At 33.5% G+C, this 20,913-nt stretch overlaps 1 long non-coding RNA gene and 4 pseudogenes across 4 annotated transcripts; all 5 read left to right on the top strand.

Annotated features, from left to right (window-relative positions):
• Window positions 1-392: 392 nt before the first annotated feature.
• On the top strand, window positions 393-1,769 carry LOC149518288 (uncharacterized). 3 transcript variants are annotated; one of them, XR_016343839.1, is made up of 3 exons: window positions 393-546; window positions 632-793; window positions 1,561-1,769. It is a non-coding gene; the product is annotated as an uncharacterized LOC149518288 (long non-coding RNA). The 3 variants fall into 3 exon arrangements; XR_016343840.1 differs by having other exon boundaries at window positions 1,491-1,769; XR_016343838.1 differs by having other exon boundaries at window positions 915-1,769.
• Window positions 1,770-2,565: 796 nt separating this feature from the next.
• LOC111277279 (amidase 1-like) lies at window positions 2,566-9,539 on the top strand (annotated as a pseudogene). Its single transcript, XR_016343742.1, has 12 exons — window positions 2,566-2,918; window positions 3,421-3,573; window positions 3,680-3,804; window positions 3,888-4,013; window positions 4,343-4,525; window positions 4,687-4,834; window positions 4,914-5,082; window positions 5,426-5,560; window positions 5,643-5,816; window positions 6,322-6,468; window positions 8,748-8,907; window positions 9,144-9,539. The product of XR_016343742.1 is annotated as an amidase 1-like (transcript).
• Window positions 9,211-19,746, top strand: LOC149518287 (amidase 1-like; annotated as a pseudogene).
• Window positions 10,001-11,842, top strand: LOC111277617 (TOM1-like protein 9 pseudogene; annotated as a pseudogene).
• Window positions 12,785-14,779, top strand: LOC111277616 (TOM1-like protein 9 pseudogene; annotated as a pseudogene).
• Window positions 19,747-20,913: the final 1,167 nt, after the last annotated feature.

The raw sequence follows: 20,913 nt of genomic DNA, 5'->3' as shown, positions 1-20,913 counted from the left end.
CATGTTATTACATTACAGATTCATTACGTTATGAAGCTTTGTGAGATATTGGTATACTGGATATAAAGAAGCATTTAACCTCTACCGATTTGGAGGATATACTTGAGGAAGCAGGTTGGAGAACAAACTGTTCAATGCTTTCGCTTTCAGGCGGGAGATACGACAGCGTACGTCTCATATGTTTGTTGTTTAAAGTGGTCATAAACTTATAATAATGACAATAATTGAATGCTTTGGTGTGTTTTAACACTTTGACAGATGTGGCTTTTTTCTTGGGCTGTTGCTCATGCTTTAGAGTATGGGCCTTTTGGTTCATTTACTGATGAGGTCATCGGCTTGGTTAAAATTGCTGAGGCACAGAGAAGATATAAAGGCCACCCTTACGTCAGCAGGCACCATATCCTTTGGGCAGTTGGTTTGACAGGAGTTAAGAGCTTTGTTGAGAAGCTTATTACTGGTATAGGATTACAGAATTTGGTTGAAGAACCTGCTGCATATCCCCGTACAACTTGTACATGTCAGCTCCGACTATAGCAAATATTATTGGTAATTTTGTTTTATTTTGCTTTTTGAGCTTGTTTTGTATCATTTCTGCTTGGTTGTTGCTTGATTAGTGGACATATAATTTCAGGTGATGAGATTGTTAGGGTTGAGCATTTGATTGTTACCATTGCTTTTGAAGTGAATCAGAGAAGGCTGAATGGGAAGGCAGATGTTTCTCCGCCTCTTGTTGCAGATGGTGGTGAATGGAAAAAGTTCGAAAGCAAGAAATGTGTTCAAGCTATTTTAAATGGTGAGAGAACATTTTGTTATTCCTTTCCCTTATTTCTTCTGCCCTTATGGTCATGGAAATCTTGGATATATATTCCTGGCAAATTTCACCCTTGGTTCATACATAGTTCCTTTTTTAACAGCTGTGAAAAGGTATAAAAAGAAACCTGGTAGAAAATTTATAAAGCTGCCAACTAAGATTGGCTCCAGAAACAAAGGTAATGGATCAACTAAGAAGGGTGGAGAATGATATGAAATATGGTTGGCATGAGTTCGCTGGTCTTCGATGTGAGAGTGTATAGATTTTGATACTGCTACTGACGTACATCCATTCCCATATTGGCTATTTCTGAGTGCTGATACATATCTCACATCCAAGAACAAGCAGATATTTATTTTGTAAAGAATACATAAATCAATTAGCATAGCTAAAATTGGGGAACTCCCCAAGCCCCAAAATTTTGTAACTTTTGACCAGGCTCTGTAGACTCTTAAGGCTTGAGAAAAATATTGAGCGAAAAATAGGTGGGTTGATTTGATATGTGAGCTTTCCATTACTTTTTTATATGATGTAATTCCTTTTACCTTTGTTGTTCTTTTTTTTTTAGCTTTGCTTTTGTTCTGTTTGATTTTCTCCATCTTCTTCCAAATTCTTCCTTTTCTTTTGTTGGATTTTGTTTTCAAAAAGGAAGTGAAAACCGGAAATCTTTTGTTTTTAGAAATTTGGATTGAAGCCCAAGTGAAAACGGGTTAAAGTTATTGGCCTTCATCTGGTTTTGCATTTTCCAGAATTGAACAGACACGCCTATTAAAGAAACCTGCTGAAGCAAAACAAGATGACTTCAGAATTGCTCTCTCTGATGCATTAAAGCCATTTCTACTAGCAAGAACAGATCGATTTGTGAATGAGCTGGAGTTATTTCTTGCATCTGGCTCGAACATGGAAGCCTATGATACCGTTTACTTGCAACACTTGAGTTGGAATATTCCGGAAGGAACCAGTAGCACCAAGTGTACTGCGCAGAAGTTAATAGTCAACATATAGGAGTAGTTCCGTACTTGTATATCTTTGATATGGACTCCGATAAAGATGAATGAAATTTCCATTTGATGTAAAAACAGTTGGCAATGTTTTCGAACGAAGTAATTTTCCTGTACATATGGAAAAGGAAACAAAGAAAATAGGTTGGGATCATATTCTCATCTCCACAAGCCCTGATATTTCTCTCGGGTTGTGGTGCTGGTTGATTCATAACCTTAACTTCTTTCAAAAAAATTCTACTTGCAAGGAGAGTTCTGTGACTAATTATGCCTTTTTTTTTTTTGTTTTTTTTATAAAGATATTAATTTTATTCATGCATAATAAAAATTTAAATTTTTTATTCAAATAAAAAAAATATTTTATTGTAAATATAAAGATGAAGATTAAAACATATAATATAATATTCATTTTATGCTCATATTTTATATATATTTTTATATATTTAATAAATAAATTTTTTATTAAATAATATAAATTATTATTTTAAATTAATTAAAATTAATATATTTTATTAAAAAAATATGTTAATAAAAAATATTTAATATAAGATAAAAATTAAAAAATTAAAAAAAAAATTTTTAATTTCTTATTTTAAAAAAAAATTGTAAATGTGAAATTATTTATATTCATTAAATATTTATAAAAATATAAATTCAAAATAAATTTAAAATATCTGGTAAATAAATACAAAAATAAATTTAATATGAAAATTCAAAGATGAAGTTGAAAAATGCACTGTCTATCCATATCCTGCCAATTCGCATGCCTAGTTTTGGACAGTACTATAACGTTGGATTGTTAGTCCAACTCCAAACGAGCTACAGTCAAACAAATTTTCCACAAAATTGATGCAGACAGCGCACCCAACATGGGACTTGGAAATTGGATATGAAATTCTCTGCTCAGGAAAAAAGGACTTTACTGGATCAGCCTACTATTCACAGACAACACAGAGAGAGAGAAAGAGAGAGAGAGCAGTAACATAAATGGCAGAAAGCTTGGAGTATGGAGCTTTCACGGAGAATTTTACTCTTCTACCAGGTCCTTCATCTCTCGATCATCACCAACTCCCCTTGAGTGGCCTCACTTTTGCTGTTAAAGACATGTCAGTCCATGTTTATGCAAGTATTGTCTTTTCCAACTTTTCCTCATGAAATTGTTCTTCTAACTATGGATGCCAGATATAGGATAACTCAAAGCAGATTACCTGTTTTCTTTCTTTTATATGGTAGTTTTTGCTTTGGATTTTTTGTTTAATCTTTTGTCAGCAAAAGCTTGTATGTGTAGATAGTGTTTTACCAATTCATACACCTATTTCTAAGTACAAGTTCTTCTGTATATTTAGTCTTTAACTGCATTTAGCCTTGAGTCTGATTATATTCATTTATTACATACTACTGTCTTCTGTTGAAGTATCTAATGTCTTCGCGAGTCAACCTTCTTCCTGGTTGTGATTTCAGCCATTTGGGCCTTTCCATATTCTTTTTTGTTGGTAATTGGTATATGTCTTTGTTGCAAGCTCAGATAAATTTCAGCTTTTGATTATTGGCTCTTCTTCTTTCTGGTTGCTTGATGTTTATAATTTCAAATTAAAAGTATGGAAACAGATTTGATGTGGGTGGATATGTAACTGGCTTTGGAAACCCTGACCGGGCAAGAACTCATTCAGCTGCCACATCTACGGCACCAGCTGTGTTGGATGTCTTAAGGGCTGGGGCAACTTGTGTTGGAAAAACTATCATGGATGAAATGGCATACTGGTAAGGTTTGTTTATAGATTTTATTGTTGCTAATATAATTACTTTTCTTGATTAATCACTCTTGCTTGCTATACCTCTGGGTAATTTTCTGTTCTTTTTTTTTCAGTATTTATGAAGAAAATAAGCATTATGGCACTCCCAGGAATCCATGTGCACCAGATAGGGTGCCTGGAGGATCTTCCAGCGGCTCTGCTGTTGCAGTAGGTGCAATGCTGGTGGACTTCTCCCTAGGTGAGCATTTTCCTTTTCACTAAGATATTTCTTCTTTCTATTTGTCCACAATTTGTGGAACTGAATTTTTATTTCCGGCATAGGAACTGACACTGGAGCAAACGTGAGACTCCCTGCATCATATTGTGGAATTCTTGGGTTCACACCTTCACATGATGCTGTCTCCACTGTTGGAGTTCTTCCTTTGGCACAAAGTTTCGATACTGTGGGTAAGGATTAAATGCGATGTTCCTATTTCAAAATCTATATGTTGCAGTTAACTGATCTGAGAAACTTTTATTCTGATTGACCAGGCTAATAACCTGAAAAGTCTAACTTGAAAATTAAGGGGCAATTTTATATCATACAGTAAATAATACCAATAGAAGCAGTAATTTTGTCAATTAAACTAGTTTAGGACTAATCACTAGTCGCTACTTTATTTGAAAATGTGATAAAGTTTACATGCCTATATTTTATGTTCTACAAACTCTATGAATGAACTATATTTGTAAAGCTCCTTAGTGGTCACTCCTTTTGACATCAAGTTCTAATGTAGGATGGTTCACTAGGGATCCCGTGATTTTGATTCAAGTTGGACGTGTGCTGCTGCATTTGCCTGATGCGGATCCTACCAGACCTACTCAGATTATTATTCCAGGAGATTGTTTCCGCCTATCAAGTGTTCCAAGTGAACGAACAGCTCAAATTCTTGTTAAGTCAGTTGAGAAGCTCTTTGGAGGTAAGTAAGTCTACCATAGGCTTATGTAAACTTAAAGGCTAATAGAGATTTATCCAGGCTTGGAAATGATACTTGTTAAACGTTTTGAGCATGGATGTTCAGACACAACCTGGCTGATTAGAAGGGCCATTAGACTTTACTTTAGGTATTTGAAAGTACAGGTCAATGTGTAAAGCATGTAATCCTTGGAGACTATGTCAAGGACAATGTGCCGAGTTTGCAGCAATTCATGGATAACGAAAATGAAGACCAAGAGTATAAAATACCATCCTTGGCAGCCCTTTCAAGTGTAATGCAGTAGCTTCAAAGGTGCAAAACATGTAGTAACTTTTAACCATTCAGCCAGCCTGATGCATTTAAGTATTATTACTAAATTTAATCATGGCAGGTATGAATTTAAGAATAATCATGCTGACTGGGTCACCAAAGTGCATCCTGATTTAGGTCCAGGAATATCTGAGCGGGTATGGAAAGCCATTAGAACAACACAGGAAAACATTGACATCTGCAATTCCGTGAGAAGTGAATTACACACTGCACTTACTACTCTGCTTGGGGTACTCTCTGATCTGTTACTCTTTCACTGTGAACATTTTGCTACCTAACTAATGCTCTCTTAAAGTAACCTAGGTTTTAATTGATAATAATCTTGATGAATGTTCTTTTTGAATGATGTAAACATTAATATAGAAAAGTTAAGCCTTATTTACCATTAAAATTTAGAGATTCTTTTCTTATATATTTTTATTCAATGCAATTAATACCAACATGTGGATGTTTGCCTGCAGTATTAAACCACACAGGCTTCCCATTTCTTTTTTATAAGTTAGAATAGTCTTCTTTCCCCCAGTAACCATATCTATCTCTTACCAATAACTCTGCTTGAACATGCTCTTTAAGGGCCATGGCATCCTAGCTATCCCCACAGCTCCAGGGGATCCTCCAAAACTACAAACTGATCCAGCCACACTGGCAAGATTTTGTGGTAGGGCTTTTATCTTGCTCTCCATTGCTGGATTATCTGGATTCTGTCAGGTTCTAACTTGAAAAAGTTTCGACTATTTTTTCTCCTCGTCTTTAATGGTACTTTCAAAATTCTTATATGTCTGGTCTACAGGTAAGCATACCTCTGGGAATGCATAATAATCTTCCCGTGTCAATCTCCTTGCTAGCAAAACGTGGTTCAGATGCATTCCTGCTCAATATTGTTGAGACTTTATATGACACCCTCAAGGGAGAAATTGCAATGCTGAGAGAATTGAGTTGGATTCAATCCTTTTTTTATATTTCGGTAAGTTTATGTTCTTTTATAACAAAACTAGGCATGTTGTGCCAGTGCCACTCAGTTAATTGGATCAGGATTATAATATGTGAGCATGAAAATGTTTAGAGGACGTTTTGTTTCCATCCATATATACTTGATAGTTGAGAATGGAAAACTCCCAGTCCATGGAAACTGTAGATACTCAAAACTGATTAAAATTATGTAGGTATATAATTATGAACAGTATCAATTATTGTTTCCCTGCTTGAGGTGGTTGTGTCTGATATTTATTAGCAATAAGGTTTTATCTCCCAACCAGTCAAGTATATAAGAGCTAAAATATGATGTATCTGTTTCAAACAACGAAACAAGCTATGGATATTTCATCTACTGATAACCCTGAAATAAAACAAAAGGTTTCCCATTGCTGCGGTTGCAGTGATGACATTTCTAGTTTTCTGTTACAAAGAACAGACAGACCAATATGTGAATGAGTTGGAATTGTTTCTTGTCTTTGACTTGAGCATTGAAGCCTGTATGATGCATGCATGCAAAAGGTTTGGATTGGAACATTCTCAGCTTGCAGAAGAACCTATACAGACACAAATTATTACTTCATATAAATCTTTGAGATGGACTTGAAGAAGCTCAAAAGAAGTTCCATTTCGAACAGAAAAAGGTACTTTTACTGCTTTTTAATCAATTAACATTGTAGACACCCAATTGGGTCCGGGCCCAGATCAATTGGGCCTGGCCCAAAGGGGTAAGGCCCATTTCAATCCTGTATTTTTTTTTCTTTTTCTTCTTTTGTATTTTATGTATTTCATTATTATTATTATTATGTATATCTTTGTGTATTTATTTTTATTTAGATTAGATTTGTATGTATTGTATGTATATAGTTATATATTTATTATTATTATTATCTTTTTTTTTTTTTTTTTTGTAATATATTTTTGGGTTTATCTTATGTTATTTTTATTATTATCTGTTAATTTTATCTGATTTTTTTTCCGAATTATCTGATATTATTTTTTTATTTTTATACTATCATATCTTTTGATTATCTAGTATTTTTTTTTATTTATTTTGATTTTAATTCTGGATGGCTAAGATTCAAAGTTGAAGAATCCCACTCTGGAGGGGAATTCAATCAGAAGAGTCCAGTTGGATTCAAAGACTGAATTCCCGTCCAAGGAGGAATTGGGATTGATCAGGAACTCCTGATCAACCCCTATAAAAGGGATCCCCCTGGAACAGAGAAAAACACAAAAAACAGTAAGCAAAGCTACTGATTTGAGAGAAAAGGAGGCGTATAGGAAGCTAGGAAAAGTTTAGGAGTGTTCTGGGAGTGAGAAAAAATTTTTAGAGATTTTTTGGCGAAAATATTTTCTGGAAATTTCTGGAAAATTTCCAGAATCCGGCGAAAATTTCGGCGAAATTTGAATTTTCCGGCAACAATTCCGGTGAACATTGAAGTTTCCGGCGACTAGTCCAGTTTCCGACGAAGAATCCCAGAAACCGGCGATCTTCCGGCCAACTTCCGGTGAAATTTCCAGATTTCGGCGAAAATTTCCAGAATCCGGCACCGATGTTCTTCAGTTTCTAGAGAGAAGGGAGAGAAAAAGGAAGAAGAGAGAGAGAGGGGGAGGAGCGTTCTGCCGAAAAACGGAGGAAGGTGCCTTTTATACCCTCCCAAAACGACGTCGTTTTGGCTTTACGTAACCCAGAGGATCCGCGCGTTTTGCCGAACCCGACCCGACCCGGGCGTCGACCCGCTTTCTGACCCGCGCGTGCCAGCCCCCCTCCGAGCCGAGCCGAGCCAAGCCGCCAAGCCGCTCCCCCGAGCCGTTTTCTCTTCCTTGAGCCGAGCCGAGCCGAGTCCCGAGCCGAGCCGCTCCAGGTTTTTTTTTTTTTTTTTTTTCTTTGTTTATTTGTTTATTTTATTTTTTATTTATTAGATTAGGTTTATGTAATATACTTTTTATTTATTTTTTATTATTTTATTTTCTTTAAATAAAAATAAAAAATTCCAAAAAAATATATTTTTAGGGAAAAGTTGAAAGTAGTAATTTTCCTTAGAAATAAATTTCCAAAAAATATTTTTGGGGATTTTCCTCAGAAATAAATTTCAAAAAAAAATATTTTTAGGGAAAAGTTGAAAGTATCAATTTTCCTTAAGAATAAATTTCCAAAAAAATATTTTTAGGGAAAAGTTGAAAGTATCAATTTTCCTTAGAAATAAATTTCCAAAAAAATATTTTTGGGAAAAAGTTGAAAGTATCAATTTTCCTTGAAAATCGAAATTTCCAAAAAATATTTTTGGGGAAAAGTTGAAAGTATCAATTTTCTCTACAAAAAAAAAATCATTCTTTCCTTCCTTTCTATCTTAATTTTGATTTTGTTTTTTTCTTTTAAATAATCCGACGACGGAGCCTCTGTAAGTGAAACAGTAGTTTTTCTTGCATACTCTTGAGGTGAGGGAATTTTCTCAATTTTCTGCTAAAAGTATTAGAGTCAATTGAGAAAAATTTCCAATAATTAATTACTTGGTAAAATTTTAAGGCTTTTGGATAACACAAATTTAAGCTGGTACCATCTTTTGATGGGCGTTGTGAGGGTGCTATAACCTTCCTCACACGTAACCGAACTCCCGAACCCTGTTCTGGTTAGTAGACCTGAACCTATTCTTTTAGGGACCCTTAAGCTTAGGTGTTCCCTGAAAGGACAGATTCCATAGGTGGCCAATCGCACCTAGACAAAAAAGATTGGTGACGACTCCCTGAAAGTTAATGTCTAGCGATAGATCCCCGGATCTAGACGTTACGACAAACATCCATAGTTTCCTTCAACCTTTCTTTCCATATATTTAAACAACTAAGCAAAATATCTTTACTTTTTCTTAAACCAATTTTTTTTTCAACTAAATTAAGTGCGCATCTTGATTTTGTTGTCAAGGTCTCTGCTGTTGCCTATCCTCATCTTGATTGCTGGTCCTTAATAAAAGGGAAAGGGAACGGTGCCTAAATCATTGATCTGCAATTATTTTCAATCTCTGGTAATAATGTGATAGCGGACTCAAAAGTCATCGCATCACATTTCTTACCATTTCTACCAGGTAGATATTTCCATGTTTTTGAACAATGTCAGAGGATTGGTCTGAACAAAACCATTGAAATGTCATCTTTGCCTTTCTTAAACTCTAAAGACAGCTTAAGTAAATCATAAGTACTCCTACATACAATGTAACAAAGGAGAAAAGAGTCATTAGACAAGAAATTGCGTTACTTTTTGAGAATGATGCAGACAAGGCATCCAACATAAGACTAGTAACAACATTGTTTTGTCTTGTAGCTGGATTCTTTGCTTGAAACAAAAAGGACTTACAGATAAATAAGTTTGCTACGCATTTCACACAAAGATGGCAGCAACAGACATGGCAAAAAGCTTTGACTTTGGAGCTTTCATGGAGAAATTTACTCTCCAGCCTGGCCCTTCACCATACCAACTCCCTTTGAGTGGCCTCACTTTTGCTGTTAAAGACATGTTTTTCCCTCTCTATATGCATTTTACTTTTTTAATTTTTCCTCATTAATATCACTCTTGCTTCTATATGATGGAAGCATGACAATTAAAGCATGTTCTTCTTATTTTTGTGCATCTTAATGCTTGTATGCCAATTCTTGCTTTTGGATTATTGGGCTATGATTTTATCAGTAATCTACAAAAAGGCTTGTCTTAGTTAATTAATGCACCAATTTTTATCCATACCATATATTCTTCTGTTTCTTTAGTGTTTACTGTTTATACTTTATAGCCTTGAGTTCTATTTTATTCACCTGAATGTCTGCATGTGTCTCCACTCTCCAATCTAACAAATCAACTTTCAGCCACTTGTTTTATCTGTGTAGACACTCCATTTTGTCTGGATCTTTTGTCAATTGAGATTAATCCTAGCTCAGTTGCAGGGATTTTTATTTATTTTTGTTTTAGATTTTTTTTATTTCATATTTATCAATTTTATTTTTATTTTTATGATTTATTTTCTTTTTTTTATCTTTTGATTATCTGATAAAAAAAAAAAAAAAAAGGTTGAAAGCTTGGTGATTGCGATGATTGTTATCTAGATGTTAATTTTTAACATTAGATGACTAATTGGAATTGAATTGAAACTCTATCAGCATAGGTCTATATATCAATAATGAATATACAAGCCGGAAGTGGGGGAGAAAAGATAAAAGAAGGATCCGAATAGGAGAGAAGAAGAATCCGAATAGGAGAGAGAAAAAAAATAGAGGAAAAAGATGAGTCTGCACCCAGTTTGCATACCAAGAGTTGTTGCGTGCTGGGGCAGTACTTTCCCCCAAGATCTGAGAGTTCTGCACCCGTACTTACTCCTCTTCAAACACAACCTTTGTCTTCTTATCCCCCAAAATATTCGCAACTTTGATCGGCACGAGACGGCTGAGTCTTCTGCGGTGCCTGAGTTCCCAACCCTCAGATTGACAGAAATTCAGAATGCACGGGGTATTATGGATGTCCTTTCAGAAATGCTAAATGCATTAGACCCTGGAAACAAGGAAGGACTTAGGCAGGAGGTAATTGTTGACCTAGTGGAGCAGTGCCGTACCTACAAACAAAGAGTTGTACACCTCGTTAATTCAACATCGGATGAGTCACTTCTATGTCAAGGTTTAGCATTGAACGATGATTTGCAGCGTGTACTAACAAAGCATAAAGCAATAGCTTCAGAGAGTTCTTCTCAAGCAGACAAACCTAAGCCTGAACCTGCAAGAGAACTTGTGAATGTTAATGGCCCCCTAGTTTATACTGGGGATAGCAGCAAGCAGTCTGATGGGAGATCTTCCACTAGCACTGGTGCAAGTTTTCAACCATTTAATCAGTTATTGCTTCATACTCCTCCAGCAACAAAGGGTTCAACTCCTCCAGCAGCAATCAATCCCAAAATGGACTTGCTTAGTGGTGATGACTACAGTTCACCGAAGGCAGATAATTCACTGGCCCTTGTTCCATTGGGAGAACCACAACAAACAACTCCTGCATCACAGCAGAATGCCCTTGTTCTCTTTGATATGTTCTCTGATAGTAACAACACCTCTGATTCTGTTAACACCCAGTTTTCGGGTTTAGATGGACAAACCAATCCTTGGACTCCTCAAATTCAGCAGCAGCAGCAGGATTTTCATGCGAATGGAACTGCACCAAACATGGGATCACCTCGATATGGGCAGTCATATGCTCAAGGCACAGGTCCTGCCGGGAATGGTCAGTTGGTTCCACAACAGCAGCCCTCCTCACCTATCTATGGTGCCCAGAGTAGTGGCTCGCTACCACCACCACCCTGGGGAACACAAGCAGCAGATTCTAGCCCAGTTGCAGGTGCTCAATATCCTCAGTCAGCGGTTACTCAAGTTAGTGTAACATATGGCCAACCTCAAGGACCTCAACATATGAGAAGTGATCAGGGGGTGGGTATGTACGTTCAGCCAATCATAACCGGTCATTTGTCAGCAATTAATAACGAGGCTGTTCAGGGAAATCGGTTTGCTGGTTTTCATCCTCAACCAGTTCTGAGAGCACAGTATATTGGCATACTTCCACAGCAAATGGCTCCTATGTATCCTCAACAAATGTATGGCAACCAAATGGGAGTATATGGTTATGGTCAGCAACAATATCTTGATCAGCAAATGTATGGGCTCTCCATCAGAGATGACAACGTCCTGAGAAACTCTTCCTACCAGGTTTCAACTTCGTCTTACATACCACCGAGCAAGCCTTCAAAACCAGAGGATAAACTGCTTGGAGACCTTGTTGACATGGCAAACCAGTAAATTTCAGATGTGGTGATGATCACAAACTAGCTGGTTTTTCAGCAACACATCAAGCCATTATTTCCTTAGTGGAAAATAGAGGAGATCGTGTCAAATTGGTGAAGGCTATGGACAATCTAGTGGAACCGTGTCGAATTTCTCAAGTCAAGATATTTGTTTTTTAGTATTTTATTTATTTATTTATTTTTGTGTTAGTTATTTTCAGGAGTATTATTTTTATTTTTATTTTATTTTTATTTTTTGCAAAAAAAATAAAAATTTTCAAAAAGAAATATTTTTGAGGAAAAGTTAAAGTATCAATTTTCCTTAAAAATAAATTTTTGAAAAAGTTTTTGAGGAAAAGTTGAAAGTATCAATTTCCTTCGAAATTAAAATTTTCAAAAAATATTTTTGAGAAAAAGTTGAAAGTATCAATTTTCTTTAAAAATAAATTTTCAAAAAAAATTTTTGAGAGAAAGTTGAAAGTATCAATTTCCCTCGAAATTAAAGTTTTCAAAAAAATATTTTTGAGGAAAAGTTGAAAGTATCAATTTTTCTTAAAAATAAATTTTTTAAAAAAAATTTTTGAGAAAAAGTTGAAAGTATCAATTTTTTTCGAAATTAAGATTTCTAAAAAATATTTTTGGGAAAAAGTTGAGAGTATCAATTTTTTTCGAAATTAAAGTTTCAAAAGATATTTTGAAAAAAAGTTGAAAGTATCAATTTTTCTCGAGATTAAAATTTTTAAAAAATATTTTAGGAAAAAGTTAAAAGTATCAATTTTTTCTACACAAAAATAATAATAATTTTTTTAAAAAATTTTTTTAATGTTTTTATTTCATAAAAAAATGTGCAAAGAGGGGCAGTTGTAGACACCTTATTTTGTTCGGGATCTTTTGTCAATTGAGATTAATCCTAGCTCAGTTGCAGGGATTTTTATTCATTTTTGTTTTAGATTTTTTTTATTTCATATTTATCAATTTTATTTTTATTTTTATGATTTATTTTCTTTTTTTTTTTTTGATTATTTGATAAAAAAAAGAAAAAAAAAGCTGAAAGCTTGGTGATTGTGATGATTGTTATCTAGATGCTAATCTTTAGCAGTGGATGACTAATTGAAATTGAATTGAAACTCTATCAGCATAGGTCTATATATCAATAATGAATATACAAGTTGGAAGGGGAGAGAAAAGATAGAAGAAGGATCCGAATAGGAGAGAAGAAGAATCCGAATAGGAGAGAAAAAAAAAATAGAGGAAAAAGATAAGTCTACACCCAGTTTGTATACCAAGAGTTGTTGCGTGCTGGGGCAGTATTTTCCCCCAAGATCTGAGAGTTCTACACCCGTACTTATTCCTCTTCAAACACAACCTTTGTCTTCTTATCCCTCAAAATATTCGTAACTCTGATCGACACAAGACGGCTGAGTCTTCTGCGGTGCCTGAGTTCCCAACCCTCAGATTGATAGAAATTCAGAATGCGCGGGGTATTATGGATGTCCTTTCAGAAATGCTAAATGCATTAGACCTTCGAAACAAGGAAGGACTTAGGCAGGAGGTGATTGTTGACCTAGTGGAGTAATGCCGTACCTACAAACAAAGAGTTGTACACCTCGTTAATTCAACATCGGACGAGTCACTTCTATGTCAAGGTTTAGCATTGAACGATGATTTGCAGCGTGTACTAACAAAGCATGAAGCAATAGGCTTCAAAGAGTTCTTCTCAAGTAGACAAACTTAAGCCTAAACCTGTAAGAGAACTTGTGAATGTCAATGGCCCCCTAGTTGATACTGGGGATAGCAGTAAGTAGTCTGATGGGAGATTCTCCACTAGCACTGGTGCAAGTTCTCAACCATTTAATCAGTTATTACTTTTTACTCCTCCAGCAACAAAGGGTTCAACTCCTCCAGCAGCAATCAATCCCAAAATGGACCTGCTTAGTGTTGATGACTACAATTCACCGAAGGCAGATAATTCACTGGCCCTTGTTCTTTTGGGAGAACCACAACAAACAACTCCTGCATCACAGCAGAATGCCCTTGTTCTCTTTGATATGTTCTCTGATAGTAACAACACCTTTCATTCTGTTAACACCCAATTTTCGGGTTTAGATGGACAAACCAATCCTTGGACTCCTCAAATTCAGCAGCAGCAGCAGGATTTTCATGCGAATGAAACTGCACCAAACATGGGATCACCTCGATATGGGCAGTCATATGCTCAAGGCACAGGTCCTACCGGGAATGGTTAGTTGGTTTCACAACAGCAGCCCTCCTCACTTGTCTATGGTGCCCAGAGTAGTGGCTCGCTACCACCACCACCCTAGGGAACACAGGCAGCAGATTCTAGCCCAGTTACAAGTGCTCAATATCCTCAGTCAGCGGTTACTCAAGTTAGTGTAACATATTGCCAACCTCAATGACCTCAACATATGAGAAGTGATCAGGTGGTGGGTATGTACGTTCAGCCAATCACAACCGATCATTTGTCAGCAATTAATAACGAGGCTGTTCAGGGAAATCAGTTTGCTAGTTTTCATCCTCAACCAGTTCTGGGAGCACAGTATATGGGCATACTTCCATAGCAAATGGCTCATATGTATCCTCAACAAATGTATGGCAACCAAATGGGAGTATATGGTTATGGTCAGCAACAATATCTTGATCAGCAAATGTATGGGCTTTCCATCAAAGATGACAATGTCCTGAGAAACTCTTCCTACCAGGTTTCAACTTTCTCTTACATACCACCGAGCAAGCCTTCAAAACTAGAGGATAAGCTGCTTGGAGACCTTGTTGACATGGCAAACCAGTAAATTTCAGATGTGGTGATGAACACAAACTAGCTGGTTTTTCAGCAACACATCAAGCCATTATTTTCTTAGTGGAAAATGGAAGAGATCGGGTCAAATTGGTGAAGGCTGTGGACAATCTAGTGGAATCGCGTCAAATTCCTCAAGTCAAGATATTTTTTTTTGGTATTTTATTTATTTATTTATTTGTTTTTTTGTGTTAATTATTTTCAGGAGTATTATTTTTATTTTATTTTATTTTATTTTTACTTTTTGCAGAAAAAATAAAAATTTTCAAAAAGAAATATTTTTGAAGAAAAGTTGAAAGTATCAATTTTCTTTAAAAATAAATTTGAAAAAAGTTTGTAAGGAAAAGTTGAAAGTATCAATTTTTCTTAAAAATAAATTTTCAAAAAAAGGTTTTTGAAGGAAAGTTGAAAGTATAATTTTTCTCGAAATTAAAATTTTCAAAAAATATTTTTGGGGAAAAGGTGAAAGTATCAATTTTTCTTAAAAATAAATTTTCAAAAAAAGTTTTTGAGAGAAAGTTGAAAGTATCAATTTCCCTCGAAATTAAAGTTTCCAAAAAAATATTTTTGAGGAAAAGTTAAAAGTATCAATTTTCCTCGAAATTAAGATTTTAAAAAATATTTTTGAGAAAAAATTGAAATTATCAATTTTCCTTAAAAATAAATTTTCAAAAAAAAGTTTTTGAGGAAAAGTTGAAAGTATCAATTTTTCTCGAGATTAAAATTTTTAAAAAATATTTTGAGAAAAAGTTGAAAGTATCAATTTTTCTTGCACAAAAATAATCATTCTTTTCTTCCTTTTTATTTTTTTTAATGTTAAATAATCCAACGACGGAGCCTCTGCAAGTGAAACAGTAGTTTCTTGCATAATCCTGAGGTGAGAAAAGTTTTTCAATTTTCTGCTAAAAGTATTAGAGTCAATTGAGAATAATTTTCAATAGTTAATTACTTGGTAAAATTTTAAGGCTTATTGGATAACGCAAAATTATGCTGGTACCATCCTTTGGTGGGCGTTATGAGGGTGCTATAACCTTCCTCACACATAACCGAACTCTCGAACTCTGTTCTGGTTAGTAGACCCAAATATATTTTTTTAGGGACCCTTAAACTTAGGTGTTCCCTGAAAGGACAAATTTCTTGGATGGTCAATCGCACCTAGATAAAAAAGATTGGTGGCGACTCCCTTAAGTCAATGTCTATAGATCCTCGGATCTAGACGTTATGACAATCTGTATTCTCTTGAAGACCTGATGTACTTTCTTTTGAATTTTAGTAATTGGTTTTACTCTTGTATTCTCATAAATAATTTGTGTGTGAGTATGTGTTTAATATTTGCAAGCTCACTAATCAATTTCTGCTTTTGATTACTGAACTTTGTCTTTCCTGTTTTGCTACCTCAGTGTTTGAGACTTACTGGTTTAAGTTCAAAATTGGAAATAGATTTGACATAGAGGGATATGTCACTATTTTTGGGAACCCTGACTGGGCCAGGACTCATTCAGCTGTTACATGAACAGCACCAGCTGTGATGGACCTCTTAATGGGAGGTGCAACTTGTCTGGGAAAAACTGTCATTGGATGAAATGGTATAATGGTCAGAGTTTTGATAGATCTTTATGACTCCATATATTTTTTTTTCATAATACTTATAATACTTATTGGTTTTGTATCTGTGTAAAATTTTACATTTAGTATGTATGGAGTCAATAAACATTATGGCACTCCCACAAATCTTTGTGCACCAGATAGGGTGTCTGGAGGATCTTCTAGTGGCTCTGCCGTTGCAGTAGGTGCAATGCTAGTAGATTTTGCCCTAGGCAAGTACTTCCTTTCAAATCAGATGTCTTTCTTTATTCATCATCCTTCTTGAAGTGAATTTTCATTTCTAACATAGGAACTGACACTGGAGCAAATGTAAGAGTCCCTTGCATCATGTAGACATCCAATTTGATCCAGGTCCAGATCAATTGAGTCTGGTTCAAATGGGTAGGCCCATTTTGTTTTTTATTTTGTATTTTTTATTTTATTATTTTTACTTTTATTTTATATTTTATATTTTTTTCCTTTATATCTTATGTATTTATTATTTATTTATTTATTATTACTATTTATTAGTATATATTTATTTATTTTTTATGTTAATATATATTTATTATTACTTAGCTATTTATATATTATTATATATATGTATTTATTATTATTTATCTATTTATATATTATAATTTATCTATTATTTATTTTTATTTATTTGTTAATGTTTTCATTTATCTGATTATTTTTTTTAATTATCTATTAATATTTTTTTTTTTGTTGAGATTGGAATGAATTTAGGGAATCCTACCGTGAATTTGAGATTCAATGATTGAATCCTAATCCAAGGGGGTGTTCGGATTGATTAGAAACTCTTTTGATCAATCCATATAAATAAATCCACAGATCAAAGGATTGAAACACAGAAAAAGGCAGACACTGACTAAGAGAGAGTGAACAGAAAAGAAATAGAAGCTAAAACGGGTTTAGGTACGTTAAAACAGCTCTAGGAATTAGTGAAAATTTTTTGAAAAATTTTTTGCAAATTTTTTTTGAAAATTTTTGAAAACTTTTCAAATTTCGATTGAATTTTTTGGTAAAGGTTGAATTATTCGGCAACTTTTTCGACCAAGTTTGAATTTTTTGGCCAATTTTCCAATTTTCGGTGACAATTTCCAAAAATTAATCAGTTTTTCGGTGAACTTCCGACGAAAAATTCAGATTTTGATGAAAATTTTTAGAATTCGACGAGATTCAACTGGAGTTCTTCATGGTTTAGAGATAAGGGAGAGGAAAATAAGAGAAGAGAGAGAGAGGGAAAGATCGGTCTGCTGAAAAAATAGAAGAATTAACCTTTTATACACAGTGAAAACGACGTGATTTTGGCGTTACTGTGCCCAGAGGATCCACGCGTTTTGAAATCGGGCGACATGACTCGAGCGCCAACCCGCGTGCGACTCGCTTCTCCGAACCGTTTTTCGAGCCGAGTCGACGCCCCGAGCCATCTTTTCTTCCTCAAGCCGAGTCGAGCCAAGCCCTCAAACCGAGCCGTTCTTAGGTTTTTTTTTTATTATTTATTGTTTTTATTATTATTATTTATTAATTAGATTAGAATTGTTTAATATTTTTTATTTTATTTTATTTTATTTTATTTTTATTTTTATTTTTATTTTTATTTTATTTTATTTTATTTTATTATTTTACTTTCTTTAAATAAAATTCAAAAAAAATATTTTTGAAAAAAAATTGAAAGTATCAATTTTTTATGAAAATAAGCTTTCTAAAAATATATTTTTGAGAAAAAATTAAAAGTATCAATTTTCCTTAAAAATAAGTTTTCAAAAATGGATTTTTGAGGAAAAGTTGAAAGTATCAATTTTTCTCGAAATTAAAATTTCTAAAAAATAATTTGAGAAAAAGTTGAAAGTATTAATTTTTTTTTGTACAAAAGCAATCATTTTTTTTATTTTCTTTAATTTTTTTTAATGTTAAATAATCCGACAATGGAGCCTCTGCAAATGAAACAATAGTTTTCTTGCATACTCTTTAAGTGAAGGAATTTTTTCAATTTTCTACTAAAAGTATTAGAGTCAATTGAGAATAATTTTTAATAATTAATTACTTGGTAAATTTTTAAGACTTATTGGATAACACAAAATTAAGATGGTACCATCTTTCAATAGGCGTTGTGAGGGTGCTATAACTTTCCTCACACGTAACCGAACTTTCGAATCATGTTCTGGTTAGTAGATTCGAACATATTCTTTTAAGGACTCTTAAACTTAGGTATTTCCTGAAAGGATAGATTCCTTAAGTGATCAATCGCACCTAGATAAAAAAGGTTGGTGGCGACTCATTCAAGTTAATGTCTAGTGATAGATTCCCGGATCTAGACATTATGACACATCATATTGTGGAATTCTTGGATTTCGGCTTTCACTTGGTGCCATCTCTACTGTAAGAGTTGTTCTCTGTCACAGAGTTTTGATACTGTGGGTAAGGGCTAAAACTGATGACACCATTTCTGAAATGTCTTCCACTCAGTGAAATACATAAGAGAAATTTTAATTCTGTTGACCATACAAGTACACTTGGAAAAGCCTAATTGCAAGATTATTGTTTAATCTTGATTATACCTTCAATGATGCTGCAATGTTTAAACACAGTTCAAAGTTCACAAATTTATGGACCAAACATATTAACTTATGAACAATATTTTCCTAGGTTTTTCTTTTTTTCTCTCAAACATGTCCTTAGAAATTTTAGCCTTTTGATAATGTATAATAGCAAGTATCTTTTTCCAATGAAACCAGACAACACTAATAACTATTTTCATCTATACTTTATTTCAGAACCACATAATTGGTAGAGCCCGTTATTTGGTATCTTTGTTTTGATTCTGAATTCTCATTTAGGATGGTTTGCTCGGGACCCTGTGATTGTAAACCTCGTTGGATGTGTTCTTCTGTATTTACCTATTGTGGATCCTACAAACCAAGTCAGATTATAATTCCATAAAATTGTTTCCGTCTATCTAGTGTTCCAAGCGATCAAGCAGCTCAAGTTTTTATAAAGTCAACTGAGAAGCTCTTTGAAGGTAAGTAATTCTACCATAGGCTTCTGCAAACTTTGTTAACTGGACTTACTTTGAAAGCTTGTTCTTTGGCTTGGCTTGAATAACAACATGTAGTAATTTTTTTTGGCTTAGAGGGCATCCAGAATTGCATTTTTCAATTTACAGTGATCTGTCAGAAAATGACTCATTAACAATGTCTTTTTTCATGCATCTGATATTAAGATAGATGTTGTCATGTTAAATATGTCATCTAAGGTACTTTACTGCATTTGAAGCCAACATCGCTTTGGTACTGAAATCCAGTTGCTTCTCAGTAAGTCAGATCTCACTTTTATGGACTTGCAAGTGCAGGTTAATGTGTAAAGCATGTAATCCTTGGAGACTATGTGAAGGGCAAAGTACCAAGTTTGCAGCATTTCATGCATAAGGGAAATAAGACCAAAATGATGATATACCACCATCCTTGGCAGCCTTTTCAAGTGCAATGCGATTACTTCAAAGGTGCCAAACATCTTGAAACTTTCTAGTATACCTGCTTGGTGATATTCATATTGATCCAGCCACATTGGTGAGATTTCATGCTAGGGCTTTTAATAGGATAGATTCATTATGTGACCAATCACATCTAGTAAAAAAAGATTAATGGCTACTTCATTTGTTAAGTCTAGTTATAGATTTATGGATATATATGTTGTGATAAGTATTATAGTGCTTAAGATAGAAAAATATGTTCAACTATCCATTCAAACTAATAAAATACATATATGTTTCTCCAGTATTATCAATAATCGTGTAACCAAAATTTGAAAACTTCGTTCTACAAAATAAAAAAAAAATAGAATGTAAGAAAATATAAAAAAATAGAACTATTAATATTATCCTTAAGAAAATTACAAAAAAAAAAAAAAAGAATGAGAAAATGATAACAAGTACTCATAAAATATTTAAAAAGATGATTGCATCTTAAACTTGCTTTATTCTTACATGCTTTTTATCTATATGTTTATGAATTTTTAAGTTGTTTACCGTACAAAACATGTTTATAAATGCATTAATATGATTATGATGCAAATATGTATATTAAATAAAATTTCTTATTCACACAATCCAAAATATAAAAATCATATTAAACACTAATGCAAAATGCGATGATTGAATAAAAAAAAGAATTATATATTATTTTATAACATACTTGATAAATAATTAATTTTTATGCACATTCATTGCATGCTATTAATTAATACATAAATATTATAATTATAATAAAAATAAATGTTTAAAAAATATATATATAAATTAAGCTTAAAAATTAGATATAATTAGGTAATATAATTGATAATATACATTTTTATATATTTTATTTTGTATCAATTTTAAATTATTTATATAAATATATAAATAAAATCAAGATAAATAAAATTAAATTCAAAATATTTGTGTATGTAGACATTGAATTTTGTTCAGGATATTTTTCAACATGATTGATCTGAAGTTCATTTACGAACACGGGTCGAAACCATTTATGAAGACTATTTATGACTCATAAAAAACTCATAAATTTGCCTATGAGAAAACCTAAAGTCAACTCAGGTCAAATCCGATTAAATAAAATCAAAATTACACAAAATTTGATTAAGATAAATAAGAGTTAGGATTAATTCTAAAAATTCAAAACCTAGTTGAAGTCCTTTTTCGAGCTCGAAATTTCATAAATTTTTAAATCTTAGTTTCATAATATTTCATTATTTATATTGCTTTAAAATCTAAAAAATGAGCATGAAAATATTGATTTCTAAAAAACTGATCATAAATATCGAAAACTTTGTAGACCATATTAATCTCATTACCTAAAGAAATCAATATA

The sequence above is a fragment of the Durio zibethinus genome, chromosome 7, assembly GCF_047325235.1.
Source record: "Durio zibethinus cultivar Kanyao isolate XHJ-2024 chromosome 7, ASM4732523v1, whole genome shotgun sequence".
In the NCBI taxonomy this organism is placed as follows: domain Eukaryota; kingdom Viridiplantae; phylum Streptophyta; class Magnoliopsida; order Malvales; family Malvaceae; genus Durio; species Durio zibethinus.
The sequence above is the reverse complement of the archived record's forward strand: the minus strand, read 5'-3'. Positions and strand labels throughout refer to the sequence as shown.